The sequence below is a fragment of the Helicoverpa zea genome, chromosome 23 (genome assembly GCF_022581195.2).
Source record: "Helicoverpa zea isolate HzStark_Cry1AcR chromosome 23, ilHelZeax1.1, whole genome shotgun sequence".
In the NCBI taxonomy this organism is placed as follows: Eukaryota; Metazoa; Arthropoda; class Insecta; order Lepidoptera; family Noctuidae; genus Helicoverpa; species Helicoverpa zea.
Genome location: NC_061474.1, coordinates 9092715 through 9110732, shown reverse-complemented (window position 1 = coordinate 9110732; position 18018 = coordinate 9092715). Strand labels below are relative to the sequence as shown.

At 35.2% G+C, this 18018-nt stretch overlaps 1 long non-coding RNA gene across 1 annotated transcript; it reads right to left on the bottom strand.

The window, feature by feature from the left end:
- Positions 1-10463: 10463 nt before the first annotated feature.
- LOC124641910 lies at positions 10464-12263 on the bottom strand. Its single transcript, XR_006985719.1, has 2 exons — positions 12129-12263; positions 10464-10668 (listed from the first exon to the last, which is right to left on the bottom strand). It is a non-coding gene; the product is annotated as an uncharacterized LOC124641910 (long non-coding RNA).
- Between the last annotated feature and the right edge of the window lie 5755 nt (positions 12264-18018).

The window sequence follows — 18018 nt, the reverse complement described above, 5'->3', positions numbered from 1 at the left end:
TATCCTAATCTTTTTCTTCTGAGCTGTCGTATAGCCCCTTAGCCTTGGTGAGAACGTCGACAGCGGGGCCAGCACTGATGATAGCATCGCGGACCCTTTGGCCTGCCCCTTCCTGGAAAATAAGGATGATAGATATTAAGAAACTGTGCTAATTAGGCCGAATTTAATATGAAAATAAATCTGTCGGTGTGTTAAGCTATTACGCTTAAACGGATGAACCCATTGAGATAGAGTGTACATTATATTTTCAGATAAACTAAATCTATATTTACATAAAAAGAAGGATTTGATTGAGATAGATAGATTATATTCTTTACTGTGCACACCATTTTTTTTGGTATTTAAATGAAACAAAAACATTAACAGCCTTACGAAAAAAACTTAAACATCTGTTGAACACTTGTCTAAAAAAAGGGCGGTTTTAAAATTCCCTGCAAAAACACATAGGAAGTGGTGAAGGGCGGGCGTTTTGGGGGCTGTCTTTTGTAGATTTGACGTTCAAAAAGTGCTGATTTTCAGCCTACTTTGAATAAATGACTTTTGATTTTGATTTTGATTTTGAAAAAAAAAAAAAACTTTAATGATAATTTGATACCCAGGAGACAGACATAAGCTACACTTTATTCTGGCGATGCGAGTAGTTTCCCTAAGATTACAGTGAAATTGTGGGATAGTCAACAAAATAATAATTAGTTCTTCTATAAAAAAGGTTAAAAACAGTGCAAAGATTTTATGATATGAAAAAAGACGAGTAAAAACACTAACAAGTTCCTTAAAGAAATCCCATGCTGTTGCCGTCGACACAAGCACCAAACAAACACACAGGAATAATACAATTTTGGAATTCATTTTTGAAAATATTTTCGAACTTGGCTGACACTACCGTGCTCCTGCGCTATGTAGCTCTTAAAGCTTAGAACTGTAGTGATATTGCTAAAGTTGAGGACTTATATACTACCTTGAATAACTTACTTATAATGTATATCATCATTAAACATGAAGAAAGAACTTTTAATGCCAAAGAAGATTGAACCTTATGACTGAGAGACAGGTTAGATTTTTCCTTGCAACAGTCAAGTTAATGGAAAATGATATTAAAATTAATGTAGGTAAGTGTTCTTTTGCAATGTTTGTTTTGTTTGATAAGGTGAGTAACCAATGAATTGTTGCTCAAACGGGGAGTCCCTGCAGTGTAGACGCGATAAAATTATATTTAACTAGCCGTTTTCCCGCGGTCTCACCCGTGTCCCGTGGGAACTACTGCCTGTACCGGGATAAAGTATAGTCTATGTTACTAGCAGATAACGTAGCTTTCTAATGGTGAAAGATTTTTTTAAATCAGTTAAGTAGTTTTTTTAGTTTATCCATTACAAACAAACAAACAAAGTTTTCGTCTTTCTAATATTAGTATGGACAAAAAATCGGGAACATACCTCGTAGAAAGAATAAGTTTGTAATTATCTAACCGTTGCAACTCAGATCTTTAAGATACAGGCTGTAGCCTAGGTTATTTAAATTATTTGAGTAATTATTTTTGACTAATATGTGTATATTTTTTATTAAATAATTTTGAGAGAGAGTACTGCTATTCATCATAATGCCTAGCGTTTTCCCAACTACTTAGATTGTCGGCTTCCAGTCTAAGCTGATGCAGCTGAATAGATACCAATTTCTTACATGGAGCTACTGCCTATTTGGCGTCCTCAATCCAGTTGCTATGGCAACCATATGTATCTAGATAGAGAGATAGGTTGTCAGACTTTCCGGCTTCTGACAACCCATAACGACTGCCAGACATGTTTAAATTATGTACTGACAGTTATTACTCAATATAAAATATGCCTATGTGATAACTGTTATAATATTTTATTAGCAGGCTATCGGGAGTCAGCCGGGATGATAAGTTATGATATATATCACGGTTTAGGGGCTTCTCTGTAATTACTATACTGGATTTTTTATTTGTTTTCTCTCTCGCATTTGAAAGGAACTTTATGCTACTTACTTGTTTAAAAATCCTTTGTTTGTGACATAATAATAAGGAGGATTTTTTTGTCTATTTGTACCTTAAATGCTCCGATAATGCTGAATGGATTAAAAAAGATTTTCCAATTGCCACTATAACATATAGTGCTATAGTTAGGCTATAGTTTCTTCTGGTACGGGAAGGAGTTCGCCCAGGATAAAGGTAACATCGCGTTGCAATAGCTATTTTGTAGTAAAACGGCTGATCGGCCTAAAGTTATTGTATTTGCTGTAAAGGTAGACTAAAAAACTAAGGAATATTTTTAAGAGATTAATTTAAAAAAAATCCCCTTCAAAATACTCCTTCGTATTCGAGTAACAAAACCACAATTATTATATTAAATCATCTACATACAATGGGAGGAAAAACAGAATTTCTTTGTTTGAGACTATAACTCTTCCTTTTTGAAGAAAATTCCCCTTTTCCAAAGATAGGAAATAGTGGTTAAATATTTATGTTTAGTTTATCAAGAAAATTATTGAATAAATAGTTAGGTTTAGAAGCTATTAATTAGAAGTAACTATTAGCATTATCAATGTTGCGTAGCTACAATGTTTGTGTTGATATAGGTATTATTAATTAGTCATTTATACACTGTATTAATCTAATGAACACCTAGCATGTTTTGTTGTTTCTTGAGGTAGTAGTTTTAGGGTTCTATACCCAATGGGTCATCTTAGTATGTCAACTGCCTCGTCGGTCTAGCTGTCGCAAGCGCGGCTGCTGAGCACGAGGTCTCGGGTCCGATTACCGGGACGGGCCGAAATCGCTTTGTAGGTTTTAGAAACTTTGAAGCAGCCCGGAACCTGGAAGTTGGTGATTGATGCACCCGTGTATCGGAGAGCAGGTAAATGTCGGTCCTGCGCCTGATCTGAATCTGATTAGTGAAGGAATAGTGAGTGCACCTGTGTCTGCCCAAATGCTTGTGCACTATAATATGTCTAACATGAGAACAACCGACGTTACCGATAATTGGCTAGGATTACACAAATTCTACGGTTCCACACCCAATAGCAGTAATACCCTCGTATAGATACTCACAAGTTACACGTTTGAGCGTTCATAATCTCTCATTCCACAAATGCCAAGCCCGACTGTGATTTGTTTGCGGACGATTGGAAGACGATACTGTCGTGGTCGTGGTCGTGGTGGCCTAGTGGGTAAAGGACCAACCTCTCAAGTATGAGGGCGCGGGTTCGATCCCAGGTCAGGCAAGTACCAATGCAACTTTTCTAAGTTTGTATGTACTTTCTAAGTATATCTTAGATACCACTGACTGTGTTTCGGATGGCACGTTAAACTGTAGGTCCCGGCTGTCATTGAACAACCTTGGCTGTCGTTACGGGTAGTCAGAAGCCAGTAAGTCTGACACCAGTCTAACCAAGGGGTATCGGGTTGCCCGGGTAACTGGGTTGAGGAGGTCAGATAGGCAGTCGCTTCTTGTAAAGCACTGGTACTCAGCTGAATCCGGTTAGACTGGAAGCCGACCCCAACATGATTGGGAAAAAGGCTCGGAGGATGATGATTGGAAGACGATACTGTCAGTATCTCTGGATTACTCAGAGATAAGTGTGTATACTTATTATTATTTTTTAATCTTAAAAGAAAGAAGTTAACTGGCCACTGGTCGTTTTTGTTTAAAATTAGTGAAGCATCTTTATATTGGTGTCAAACGTGACGAAGATTTCACCGTCCAGGCTGTATTTCACGAACCATTTTAGTTAGACAAAATAATTTATTTATATTATTTGTCGTAATAATAACACACTATAACAATAGAATAAAAATGATCAAAGATTATCTATTTATTGCTGTAACCACATACGTATATACGGATCCCTACGAACCCGATTCCGACTCAAACTTCGCCTGATTTTTAAAGTACCTAACACTTTAATTAACTTACAATCCTTTGAATTCTCTAAAAAAATGATAGAACTAAAAACTAAGAAAAACGAAATTTCGCGTAAAAACGAGTTTTTTCGACACGTTTTTCTGACAAGCGTTAACGGGCAAAACCAAGTGTTCTCAAAGGAAAGCTCGTATTTTGTGAACGGTCCATTGAGTTTCCAAGTTTTTCCAGTACTACGTTTTTAAAATGCTGCTAACGGTTGGAAATTTTAGTGTAAAGTTCACGCCTCGTAACTATACAATTCTGAAGTTAGCCATCTTATTCGTAGGGGGTGTTAATATATTGCCAAAAAAAATCATGAAAACACTTCTGAATGGTTTACTGCAGAATTTCAAATGTATGTTTATTTATTAAATACCTTACGTATATTGTACAACGGCGGACTTAACGCCTTAGGCATTTTAGATCAGTCTACCTTTGGGTGGTTTAGAAATAGCAGAAAAAAGTTTATTTCTGAGTAAAGTTCTTAGTTCTTTCAATTTCAATATCAGAAGAATAAAATACAATCTAATTTTCATACATTTATTTTTTAACTTTGATACAATATCATTTTTGAAAATGAAATATCAAAACAAAATAAATCTTATTGGAAAGGCATCAAGAACTATTATCCTTTGGCTACCGCAGCAGTTTTGGCAACCACGTCGACGGCCGGGGCAGCGCTTATGACTGCATCGCGAACTCGACGGCCCATGTCCTCCTGAAAGCAGAAATAATTATTTAAAATATATAGAAATTACTATATTCATTTATTTACTTACTCTTGTAAGTCAGTTGAGGAGGTCAGATAAGCAATCGCTCCATGTAAAATAACCATATATGTCATCAACGATGGTTGGGGAAAGGCTAGGCAGATGATGAAAACAAAAATCTTTCCGTATCAGGATAATATATAACATGTTTTTTTATTGTTTAGTAATTTCAGACAAAAAGTACACTATGCAATATTAAAGATATGGTCAGATTTCCACATATGTGTCTTTAATTGTTTACGCGAAAGGCTGCATAGCTACAGAACTATTTGGAAAATTATTTTCCCATTTAGAAGCTACACTGTCACATAAGTTACATTTTATCCGGGGACAGAAAGCACTTCCCTTAAGACACACAAGTACAACCACGGAAAACACATAGCTAGTAGGTAAACAATAAAACAATTTACAAAAAAAAAAAAAAATTACCAAATCCTTAAAGAAGTTACCAGGAGCCGCGTTCACAGTGGACAGGGCGACAAAACAAGCGAAGACGAAGAACAAAACTTTGCCAAAACGCATGATGATGGAGTATTCGATATGCCTCTTATGGAAAGTGACAACACTGTAACTTGTTTGGGAATGCTTTGTCAAATGAGGCGGGAACGTATTTATAGGAATAGAGAATGGGTTAGGGCTGTCGTTCAGAAAAGAAAGAAGAAAGAAAAATATTTAGGTATTGATACAACACAATACATACGTACACATAGAATAAAAAGAAGAAATATAACAATAGGTTGCGCCAAGTAGATCCAGTTCAGCATTATGCCGAACAGCTAGTGCCCGCCATGAGGATTTCACATGTTTTGGGGAACTGAAAATAGTGACGTGTAATCGAATGCATAGTTATTTTGTTTGCAATCAAAAATTGCGTGCACACCATCTGAGTAGCCTTTCTCCATAACTCTAGTTAGATGCTACAGAGTACCAGTGTTTCATAAACAGCGACTGCCTATCTGACCTCCTCAATCCAGTTAGCCTGACAACCCAATACCTTGCTAAGACTGGTTGTCTGACTTACTTGGTTCTGACTACCCCGTAACATACTACATATGGTTTCTAAGAAATTTTACACATAAAATTCTAGTGCCTGTATTGTTATAAACATCGATGTTAGGTTTATTTCGTTAAATATTTCAGTGACAAATACTAAATAAGAAAAAAACACTCCATGACAGTGACAGACAACCCTATGCTAATGTGAAAAGGGACTTTCCTCGGTCTAAGAGCCCTGCCTCATTAGGACGCCAATGGCGACGTCGCCGGCTACGTATCCAAGCAGTTAGTATTGAAATGTATGGAACCTAACTCACTTGGCGACAGTTTGGCAACGTCGCCAAATTGGAGGTGTTTCCACGAGCTACAGTTCCCTACGTGGCTTCTGGCTACCGTGGCAGCTTGGCGACGCTACCACGGTTGCCACTATAATGTACACGGTAAAAGCGCGCCTCCCTCACTCAGTCGCCATATAGTCGAAATATAGTATTTATTTGATTTAAACAACTGACTGTCGAGACGCCATGGCCACTCGTCTTGGCGACCTGCGGATGACAGAAGTAGCCAGACCTACGCCGCTGGTGACGTCGCCATGGCGTCTTAGTGAGGCAGGGCTCTTACTAAAGGGAATTGAGATGGGTACCTATATGCATGTAAGTTCAATGAATAATGTTCAAACAGGTCAGTTATACAATTTTGTAGTAACTACATAATTGTATTTTAACGAGCATTTCCCAGCGGATTCTATTCTACTCATTAGACTAAAAAGTAGCCAATATCCTTCTTCGATAGATGGGATATCCCACACTATTATAAAACCCTGAACACCTAAGATTATCTTGTGCCAATTAACTAACTTTTCAGCTTTAGTTATATTGGTACGGAAGATAAAATTTTTGATTTTTACCCCTTCTGTTTTATATAATTTCATAAGATACATAACAATGGTGTCTTCCATAATGAGTCTGTTCAATATTGTACACTTCTAACTTTCACGGTATCTCATTCTTAACGTACAGATATAAAGTTTCGCGGTAGAAGCGCCTAGCCGCGTTTAGATCAACCATTGCTTTAAATTTTAATGTAGGCATTTCATTTCTGAAGATTATGAATGTATTTTCACTGATTTCTTAAAGACGCCTAGACCGATTTGCAAAGATCTTATTTTGTTTAATAGGTTAACTTTCCAGGCGATCCCATTGTAATCAGTTCAGAATCTGAAGATGAAACCCCATAGAGAACTTTTATAAGTTTCTGCCACGCAGTCCTTTATTTTTTTACTCGTCTGTGTTCTGAGCTTTATCAGTCTAAACAGGTAACTATAATATATAATGTATAAGGATGATAAATAGGTATAATGATGGCGATGATAATGAAACGATATTGCTTTTATCATTCTTTTTTCAGGCACTAGGCGTCATTGAAGAATAAACCTACAAACCCACAATTCACTTTCATAACACTAAATAGGATTTCATATTTTTTATCATCTGTCAGATTAAAATCAGTGCTCGTAATATTTCGCTAAAGGGAATAACTAATTACACTTAACGAACCGAAGGGAAGCGGCCGCCATGCTGTTATAATATAAATAAGGAATATCCGCAAACGGAAGACTAAACAGTCGGTCGACAGTTGATTCGATTATTGATATTTACCAATGCAACTTTTCCAAAGTACATATGTACCTTCTAAGTATATCGTGGACCAATGACTGAGTTTCGGATGGCACGTTAAAATGTAGGTCTCGGCTGTCATTGAACACTGCCAGTAAGTCTGAAATATGGGTTGAGGAGGTCAGATAGGTAGTCGCTCCTTGTAAAACACTGGTACTCAACTGCATACGGTTAGACTGGAAGCCGACCCCAACATAGTTGGGAAAAGGCTCGAGAGATGATGATGATTCCGGTCACAGTTTTCAGTAGGTCTGATACCGGCTAAATACCTGATCTTTGTAATGTGTAATTCACCTTCACACCGATTGACTAGCCCTAACAAACTATCGGCCGACTAAAAGTTTGCAGTGTGCGGTTACTCTAAGGAAGCTTATTATTATACGTTGATAATAATATATTTTAATAAATTCTGTATCTATGTTGGCTGTAATAATTATAATCTCTGAGGCTAGCTTTTAGAATGTGACTTTTTTCTGGATTGATATCATTTGCTGCTATACGTCAAAAAGTAATAAGTAAAACTTGCCGAAATATATATTATTAAGGAGATACTTAAGATAATGTTTGTTTTTGTTATTGGATGGTATGTTAATATTTATTTTGTTTCAAATGTTACCTATTTTTTTCAGGAGAGACACTTTGAGCAACTAAAGTTTTCCCTCGGTTTCAGCCGCATCCCAGGAAAATCTCCCCCGTGCCCGGACAAAATATAGCCATAATCAAGCAACAAAATAAAGGAAGAGGTCGGTTTAGTAGTTTCGGAGCCTTTTAAGCTTGGGTTTCCTAGGAAAGCGGTGCCGTCATATAGCGGCCGTCATATTACGGACGCAAATAGACGGTCGTCTTTACGGTGATGACATGTGGAAAGTTCCACGGCCGTTTTAACACACCGTCATAAACTTTTTGTTAGTTGTATCATACTTACTAACCTGTTTTATTTAATACTTCTCAAATTTCACGACACCAATTCTGTTTTAGTTGACTTTTTCTATAATCTTTACTTTTTATATTATATATTGCTTCGTGGTTACGAACGAAATCTATTAAAATTTCGCCGTCCTCGCTGCTCCAAGAGTTGTAACTAATTTTTGACGTTGTTCCGAAAAAAAAAAACTCAAATACGTATTAAAAAAGCTTCACCGCTTTCAATAAAACGTTCACCAAACTATCTGACATTGTCAAGACGGCCGTCATGCAAATGGCGGCTTCGCTTTTTGAAGTTACGGCGTCAGTTACCGCTCTCTAGGAAACCGTCCCATTTTTTTTACATAGACAACGTTCTGGTGACGTCATTCACCGCTGTATTACGGCCGCTATATGACGGCACCGCTTTCCTAGGAAACCAAAGCTTTAGAGTACGAAGAAACAAAACACAAAAGTTTACTATTTATTATGTATAGATCAAGAATACTAAAGTAAGCGTGTTGGATTATCCTTTCAGTATAATTTTGAGTTGAATTATTAATTACAGTTGAAATAGTTCGAGTAAAACTAAGATCATATAGAGTTAGTTATGAGTAGCTACTTATATCTAAGTTAATTTCCTGGCACGAGCCAACTTAATGAAATACTTATTCCTATGGGAGATGCCTCTAATATCTAGATACTTTGTGGTTTGTACTCTTAATGTAATTTCAGTAAAAATAGACGATGTTTGCAAACATTCATAGAGTTGGCATTAATTGCTCAGTGGTATTTGTGTATTCAAAAGCGCCGATCTTGTAAACTACTGGATGGATTTCTGAGGTAGATAGTTCATTAATCAATGAAGGCTAGTTGTTTTAATCGGGTTGCTTGGAGTAGTTGACGAGGGTGTAATCAAGGGCGGAAGCTGACTTCTCATCATAATTTTACCAACATAGGTTTAGACGTTTTACCTAATTTAACAAAAGCGATAGATAAGACGCTATAAATACATTTCAGCTACTGTTTACAGTCAATGACCTCTTTAATTTAACTAATCTTCTGAATGACCTGACAATTGTACATACATATAAATATATGTATAATATACCGTACATAACAATTTGCTAATCATAAAATGAACTCTATCCCAGTAGCAATAAGACACATTATTCAAAAACCTTTATGTATGAACTGTGTCGTACTGACCTTAAATACATTTACTTGTAAATTCGAAAATGAACTTTATTTTAGTAGCTATAAGGTACATTATTCAAAAGCTTAATATATTTACTGCGATGTAATTATTATTTAATATAAACAAATAATGATAAAACTCAAAACATTGATAACGGTATATCCCCGGTTCCTAACACTTTATATTATTTGACCTATGACATTATAAAAGGCAATTAATTGATGATGATGATGAGTAATTAAAATATTAACAATATTGCATTGGTTTATTTACATTGTGTTATCATTTATGTTATGTTTTATATTGAAGTTCGGGATAGGGGAATAACATAACATTTTATCAGAAACAAGCTTCGTAATGCGGTGTCACTCGCATCCTGAGTAAGCTAATTTCCTAAACCGGGATGAAATATTGCTTCCGATAATCACAAATAACGCAATTTTCTCCAGGAAAAATATTCTTGAAAACTGGTTCTGTCGATAGTCTTGCCAAGGGGTATTGGGTTGCCTGGGTAACTGGGTTGAGGAGGTCAGATAGGGCAGTCGCTCCTTGTAAAACACTGGTACTCAGCTGCATCCGATTAGACTGGAAGCCGACCCCAACATAGTTGGAAAAAAGGCTAGGCAAATGATGGTTCGTTGATGATGATTGAGAAATTGCCTATTCAAACTCACAAACGTAATTAGTTCTTTATAATATTAGGGTACACGTACAGATAATATTATAGGAAGGAAGGAATAGGGTAGCAAAATAATTCCCTACGTGGTTTTAATTAAGTTAATTAATATTTGAATGAGTTATGGTGGTTACAATATGTTACAGTTTACTATGCTTTGAGTTATATTAATAAGATTCGCTTCCTGTATTCTTTGTATCTTTATATTTTTACTAGCTTCTACGAGCGGTTTTGAGCAACTTTTTCCTACACCAGGATAAAGAGATGTTCACAAGTTATTAATTTGTTCACAGTTATTCATAAAAATGAAATTAAAACAAACACTTTCAATAAATAATTTTATTCCCAATCAAAATAATACAAATTTTCTCCCAAAAGCTTCTCTCATCAGTCTTAATTCAAGTAATATTAGTCTTTATATTTCTTGTAATAGAGTCTACTTTCCCGCGATGGTAGCAGCTTGGCCGACCACAGCGACTGCGGGACCAGCCTTGATGATTCCATCACGAATGTGCTGACCAACCCTTTCCTGAAAATAATAAAAATTCATATTTTTTATTGGAAGTTTCATAAATGCTCGGCTGTCATAGAACATCTTTGGCAGTCGCTACGGGTATTCAGAAGCCAGTAAGTTTGACACCAGTCTAACCAAGGGCTATTGGGTTGCCCGGGTAACTGGATTGAGGAGGTCAGATAGGCAGTCGCTCCTTGTAAAACACCGGCACTCAGCCGCATCCTGATAGACTAGAAGCCGACCCCAACATAATAGGGAGATGATGATATAAAAAGAGCGTGTTACCTCAAAAGAAAACTGGAAAACGCTATTTAGTTGCCTCTTATTTACATGACGAAAGCTATAGATAAGAGGATGTCATAATCACGATGTTTCTTTCGGACGGGAACTGGGTATTTCACCCTGTACCAAACTACGGTATATACCTACCTTCAATACTACTTTGTTGTTACGTTCTGATATTCGAAAACCTTTCGTTGATTCAGTCTTGTATTAAGAAGAATAGAAAGCAGTCACTAACGTTGAAAAGATCATCAGCAGTGATTACGAATTTATAGAAGAAAATCCCTCTAATATTATAAAGGCGAAAGTTGGTGAGAGTGTGTGTGCAATTTTGTTACTCTTTCGCGCAAAAGCTACTGAACAGATTTTAATGATATTTTAGGGGAATATGAGTACTAGAATACGTATTTATTTATAACTATACAGAAAATATTATACCGTACAAAGTTTTTTATAAGTTTATAGCAAAAATATTATACAAGAGGTGTTTATATTAAAACTAAATCATCATAAATTATGATCTACTTATTATCCAGATGCTAGAATTAATTCCTTTACTAATTGGTTACACCGAGGCAACTACTAGTTTATTATAACAGCACTACTACTACTATTATACATTTTCATTAAGACATCAAGTCTTAACTTACAAGGCTTAACTTACCAAAGTCATGAGAAAGTAAAAAGTTAAGTAAGTAATCCTAAGTTCAAGTTACTGAGCAATTACGTGAGCTTGTTAAACTTGTTAGTTAAAGTAACACGGTTAGTTAGACTGATCTTTCTGTAGTTAAAAGTTCCAGTTATGTTCTCCTAGTAGTCCTTCATTATTTTATGGAGTGCATATTTTATTATTTTATTTTATGAAACTGTACAAAAAAAAACATTTCCACAATTTTAAAGGTTATACCCAAAAACGATTTACATTGAGCAATATCTTTGAGAAATTCAAAATGACACTTTAAATAAATATTATAATTTTAATAACTTATTCCTTTATAGTTATTTATTATTTGTTGCTCGGAAGAAAATGGTGTATACGGCAATTTTCGTTAACAACCTTAAAAAAATCATAATGGTTTCATTATTATTTTTTTTACGTATGCAAGCCCTTTTTTTTCTCACTATATGTAATAAGTAAGGTCCGAAATCAGGTAATTCTAGATTTATAGAGGTAGGTTTAAAAAATAACTTACAACTTTCTTAAAGAACTTCCATCTAGGTTCAGGCGCTGCCGAAACAGTTGACAAAACCAACAAACAGGCGAACACAAAGAAAAATAACTTTGCAAAATTCATTTTGAATAAAGAATAATATTATTACTTTAAAAATGGAATTCAAAATTGTTATTATTATTTAAAAATGGAATTCTAAATTCCTATTTCAAACTCAGGTGATACGACGCGAATGATGCTCTACCTGGACAAAGGTGGGTTTAAATACTTTCTTCTTTCTAAAGTGGTTCAGCTATCTCTTCAATCGAAGGATAGCATTTTGAATTTTATCTTCATGGTGTTATGAGTCATTATTGAATGGAGATTGTATTAACCGTTAATGCGTATCCAATGCTTAGTTAGCGTACCAAGGGGACTCCCTCGGTCCCGACTAACTTATGTTACCCGCGAATAAGTTCAATTATTTATTTTGGAAATGTGATTAGTCATTGATTGATTGTACCTCTAATAAATGGATATTTTCCTACTATTATTGTAATTATAAACTATAACTATATATATATTTTCTTTTTTGTTTCACTGTTTGTTTTGTCCATTGTTATATTTGTTTGTATTTGTGTGTGTTTGTTTTCTGCGTCATTTGTGTGTTAAATAAAATGGTTTTTCTTTCTTTCTTTCTTCTTTCTATAACTATAAGCTAACTAGAATCGATGTTATATATTTTTTTTAATGTTAATCCCCTGTACCGATTAAGTGTGTATGTCATAGTTTGTTTTTAAAAAGCTAGTTATTAGCTGATTGATTTCTATAGAAGATGGTTTTTGGGAACGACTTTTAAGTTTGATTTTCAGCTTCAGTACCTACATAAGGAAATATACATATAAGAAGTACGTAAGGGGAGTGCATTAGAAGTATATAAGGGGAGTACATAAGGGAAGTGCATAAGAAGTACATAATGGGAGTACATAAGTAAGTATATAATGGAAGTGCATAAGAAGTACATAAAGGGGAGTACATAAGTAAGTATATAAGGGGAGTATATAAGAAAGTATGTAAGGGAAGTGCATAAGAAGTACATAAGTAAATATATAAAGAGAGTACATAAGGAAGTATATATAAGGGAGAAGTGCGTAAGAAGTACATAACTAAGTGTAAATAAAATTCCTAGTAAAAAAATGCATAGTAAAAAAATGCATAATGAAAAAAATGCATTTCGATATAATTGCAATACTAAGTAATATAATAATCATCTAACTGGTCATCAATACAAACTTAATAATACATATTATTCATAGTGTTCAATAACAAAAGCATAAATAGATATACCTATTGCTATTGCATTAAGGACTAAACCGCAAAATAATTAATTAATAATTATTTATGTCATGTGTAGACTTGAACACGCGACTAAGCTAATTAAGATGTAATTATTAACATGGTCTGTATTTTGTATGTCTCTTCCAGACCACGGGACTATAGAGTCCCGGGTATTTGGGAGGCGAACGTGGAGCCGAAGCCAACACGCTGAAGCTCTTTTGAGACAACTTTAATGAAATGGTGACACATCTGTATTATCATACTGTCTTTTTTATGGGACATCATTAAAATGCGGTTCAGGGTGCAAGGAGTGTCAGACTCTTACTGACTTAATTCCTGTTCCTTCTTAAGCCCTTTATGTACTAGAGCCGCGGTAACTCTTCCGAAAATCAAGCAGCCTCGGCAGGTTTTGAGCCTGTGGTAGACCTCAGTAAATGTGTGGCAAGTAGGTAAATAATATAATCAAAGATTAATGAAGAGTTTACTATAATAAAACACTTGATATAATTCTAGAAGCAATAGAAAAGGTGATAGCCCAGAATCTAGATCATCACAAGATCACTTAAGAACCTATAATCTTGGCATACTTTTTAAAGTGTTTACGTAATTAAGTATTTTAGATTAAAATAACAAGATAGTTAATATGACACTTAACAGATTAACTAAGATAGATAAGTGAATTTAATTACTATTGAAAGAGGTATCTAGTATCTCAGACGGTTCATTTGTTAACTTTATTACAACCTGAGAAGTTTCTTTAAGAGGCTTTTAACTACGTAGTTTTCATAATATATTATGTGCTTTAACTTATAATGTAGATGTAAACACTAATTCATCATGCCTGTATTGTTTTACGAGACGGACTGAGCGGTAAGTATTATTTCTTTTGCAACAATCAAAGTTTACTTCTTAGGGACTTCTACTTCTAAGCAAATAGGCTTCTTTCTGATTAAGTAGGTAAAGTTATGAAACTATGGTACAAAAAAACACTCAAAATGATGATTCGTTCAAGCAAAAGAAGTGAAAACGCAGATGACTTGGGTTAGTCATTATCTGGTTAATACTATAAGAACAGTAATAACAAAAACATAGATAGCTTTGGACATCGCAAATGATTGCAGCTGTTGGATAAGGGAATTCACATACAGCATCCCAGTTCACTCGCCACTAATTAACTGAGAACCTCTTATCAACCGTTTTGCCGTCACTAACTGACTCATCACAACCTTATTGTGTACTGCATAAAGATCAAAATTGAATCACATAGAATTTCAGAGACGCAGAAATGAGTTTGCATGGTTTAATAAAGTTGGTATAAATATGCTACAATCGTTGGTAGAGCATCATTCGTAGCCAATTGCACTTCAGTGTGATTTTGAATAAAAAAATATTATTTTATTTTAATAATTAAATAAATAACTATTAAAATGAACTTCTCAAGGATATTTTTGTTCGTGTTCGCGTGTTTGGTGGCAGCGTGCAGTGTGTCGGCGGCGCCCGAGCCCAGGTGGAAGGTCTTCAAGAAAATTGTAAGTTGATTTTTTATTCTATCCCTATATGATAATAGTTTTAATTGTTAAAGTTTATAAGTAACTGAATCGAGTACATTGCTAAGAAGTCTTTTAATCATTGTCCAAAATATCATTCAAATTGGTCTGGCCACTGGTGAAATAAAATATTGTATAAGACAGTAATTTACCACAAATAATTTTAAAACATTGATTAACCCTTCTGCCAACGGTTTATAATTTCGTTCAAAGTGCCAAGATTGTGGTGATCCGATTATCCACTACGGCTGTCAAAATGCTTGTTTACAAAATGTTTTCAATCTAAGATAGTACGCGTTAAATTGAATTATACTACCTTTCATAGAAAGTAAAGTTTTTCAAGAGTTCTCACGCAGTCCTTTATAGTTTAAGGTTTAAGTGACCGGTAGATTTCTAATCAGAATTTTCCTAATAACAGAATTACCTGTGAGATTTATTTTTTCGAATTAAACTTGTATGACTAACCATTTTTTTTCTCATTTTTTCAGGAGAAAGTGGGCCGCAACATCAGAGATGGCATCGTCAAAGCCGGACCAGCGATAGCAGTCCTCGGCGAAGCCAAAGCTTTAGGATAAATATCTATATGTAATAGTATTAACAATTAAGAGTTAAAGATCTAAGTCGCATTTAAATACTCATTCTGCCATAATAAATATTTTTAAGTACTTATTTCTTTGTTTATTTTTGCACCTGGTTATTGCAATTAAAGCCACGTATTCACTGGGAAACATGTTTCAGATACACAGTTTCTGAAACATCACGTAGATGTTTACAGCAACAATGTTTCGGAAACTCTGCCGTCCACATCGTCAGATGTTTACAATATGTCGCGAGGTTGCTGTCATACGTAACTATATACACCTGTTGCGCAACTGATTTGTTTCTGTGCTCCCCGCCGCAGATAGAGAGCACTGAAACATTCGATAAACACGTAGTGTTTACAGAAACAAAATTATATGTTTCTGAAACAAAATTATTTGTTTCAGAAACACGTAGATTTTGTTTTTGAAACAGTGTTTATAAACAATTGTTTCTCAGTGAATACGTGGCTTAATAGGCGAATTTATTGGGCTAGTATTTGAGTAAGTTCTCACATAAGGAGATCAGCTAGCTGCACAGGGGATAATATAGTGCACCAACATTTGCGCAGACACAGGTGCACTCACTATTCCTTCATTCTCGTAACCCAATCAGGTGGGTATATCAATCACCAACTTCCAGGCTCCTGGAAGTTGATGAAAGCTTCAAAAGCCCACAAAGCGACTTTAGCCCTTGAAATCGAACCTGAGACCTCATGAACAGCAGTCACATTATACAACAACTAGGCCAATGAGGCAGTCAAATGTATATTAGTTAATATATAACTCGGTGTGGAAGTTTATTACTCAAAGGTATCTAAAGCAGAATTGTAGATTTACCCACTGAATATTAGAAAATATTTATGTGTTGATGACATAGTTAATTCAAATGAATGGGCTTCTATTGCAAAAATCCTTTTTCTTGCCTCCTCCATCCTTCCTTTCCTCATTGTTAGAGATGGCTTCTAGACTTTCTAGCTGAGTACCAGGGTATTTTACAAGAAGCAACGATCTGTCTCTACCCAAGTTACTCATGGAACCTGATATAGCCTTAGGTTGACTTAATGTCAGACTTTCTGGCGCCTACCTGTAACAGATGCCAAAGGTGTTCAAATGTCAGCTTGTTTGGCGGTGCCTCAGTAAAAGAAGGAACTAGTCATGGCAAATGGTTACACTTCAAGGGACCAACGGCGTCAAGCTGTTACTTCGCCGAATAGTAAAGGAAAATCTTGATCATGAAAGAACTACTAAATCTTAAAATGTTAACTCTTGATAGACGTGGCTTAATCGCTTTCCAATTCACCAGACAAGCTGCAGATGAGAGCTGTCGCCAGTGATGTGCAGATGAAAGCTAGCACCCATTTTGAGATGAGATACATCATAATTGTTGTCAAAACTTTTCATAAAATTGGCGTAAAAATGTGCAGCTTTTGAAGTTTAATTTGTAAATTAATAACTATTTCATGATCTTATGTACCATCAGCCATTGTCTATGATGACATAAACCTGTAGGTACTGAGCTTAGGTTTGTTTTCGTAATACATATCAAGTACTGCTGTAATTCCTATCCTCTTTTTGTATGGAAGTGGGTATCGTCGGTATGAGCCACCAACATTTCAATAATCGTCATTTATTTAGTTTTATCATTTATATTTGTTGTCTGATGAAGGTGCTCTCAACAAAGTTGTCGTGGTGGCCTAGAAGGTAAAGCTACAATCTCTCAAGTATGAGTGCGCGGGTTCCATTCCAGGTCAGACAAGTACCAATGCAACTTTATTTTTTTATTTTATTTATTAGGGAAAACAAACAATTACACACTTATTAAAAATCAAACAAAATGGTTAAGAAGTATACATCAGTGTGCAACTCACAACGTTATCCACAGCTGAAACAAATTGTAATGTACATCATGCACGAGTAGTTAAAACTAAAATTACAGACTATGAGAAACAGACAATTTTAAACAAGTGAAGCGAAGTAAAACATAAAAAGAGAAAAAATGTATATATGTATATCTAAAGCAATGATTGACACTATCTTTTTATAGTTTTAGTGAGAACATTTCGAAATTGTCTATGTGTAAAAGAAAGGTCTAAATCCAGATCCGAGGACAAAGTATTATAATTTTTTACCATGCGACACAGAGGCACGCGCTGGCCAGCGTTGGTACGGCTGGAAGAAACTACTTTAATACGTTTATATGTCCTTTCTAAGTATATCTTGGACAACAATGACTTGTTAAAGGTAAAGAGAAAAATAACAGTAATCCGTTTTGAGGTAATGTGCAGATTAACGCTCAATCCTTCTCCGTGTGAGAGGAGGCCTGTGCCCAGCAGTGGAACGATGAAAAGTCTGATTTTTATTTTATTTTATTTATTGGGAAAACAAACAATTGTGCAATAAAATCTTACAGCTAGTTTTAAATTTAAAGTAATTAAAGCACAATTCACTACGTTTCCACATGTTACT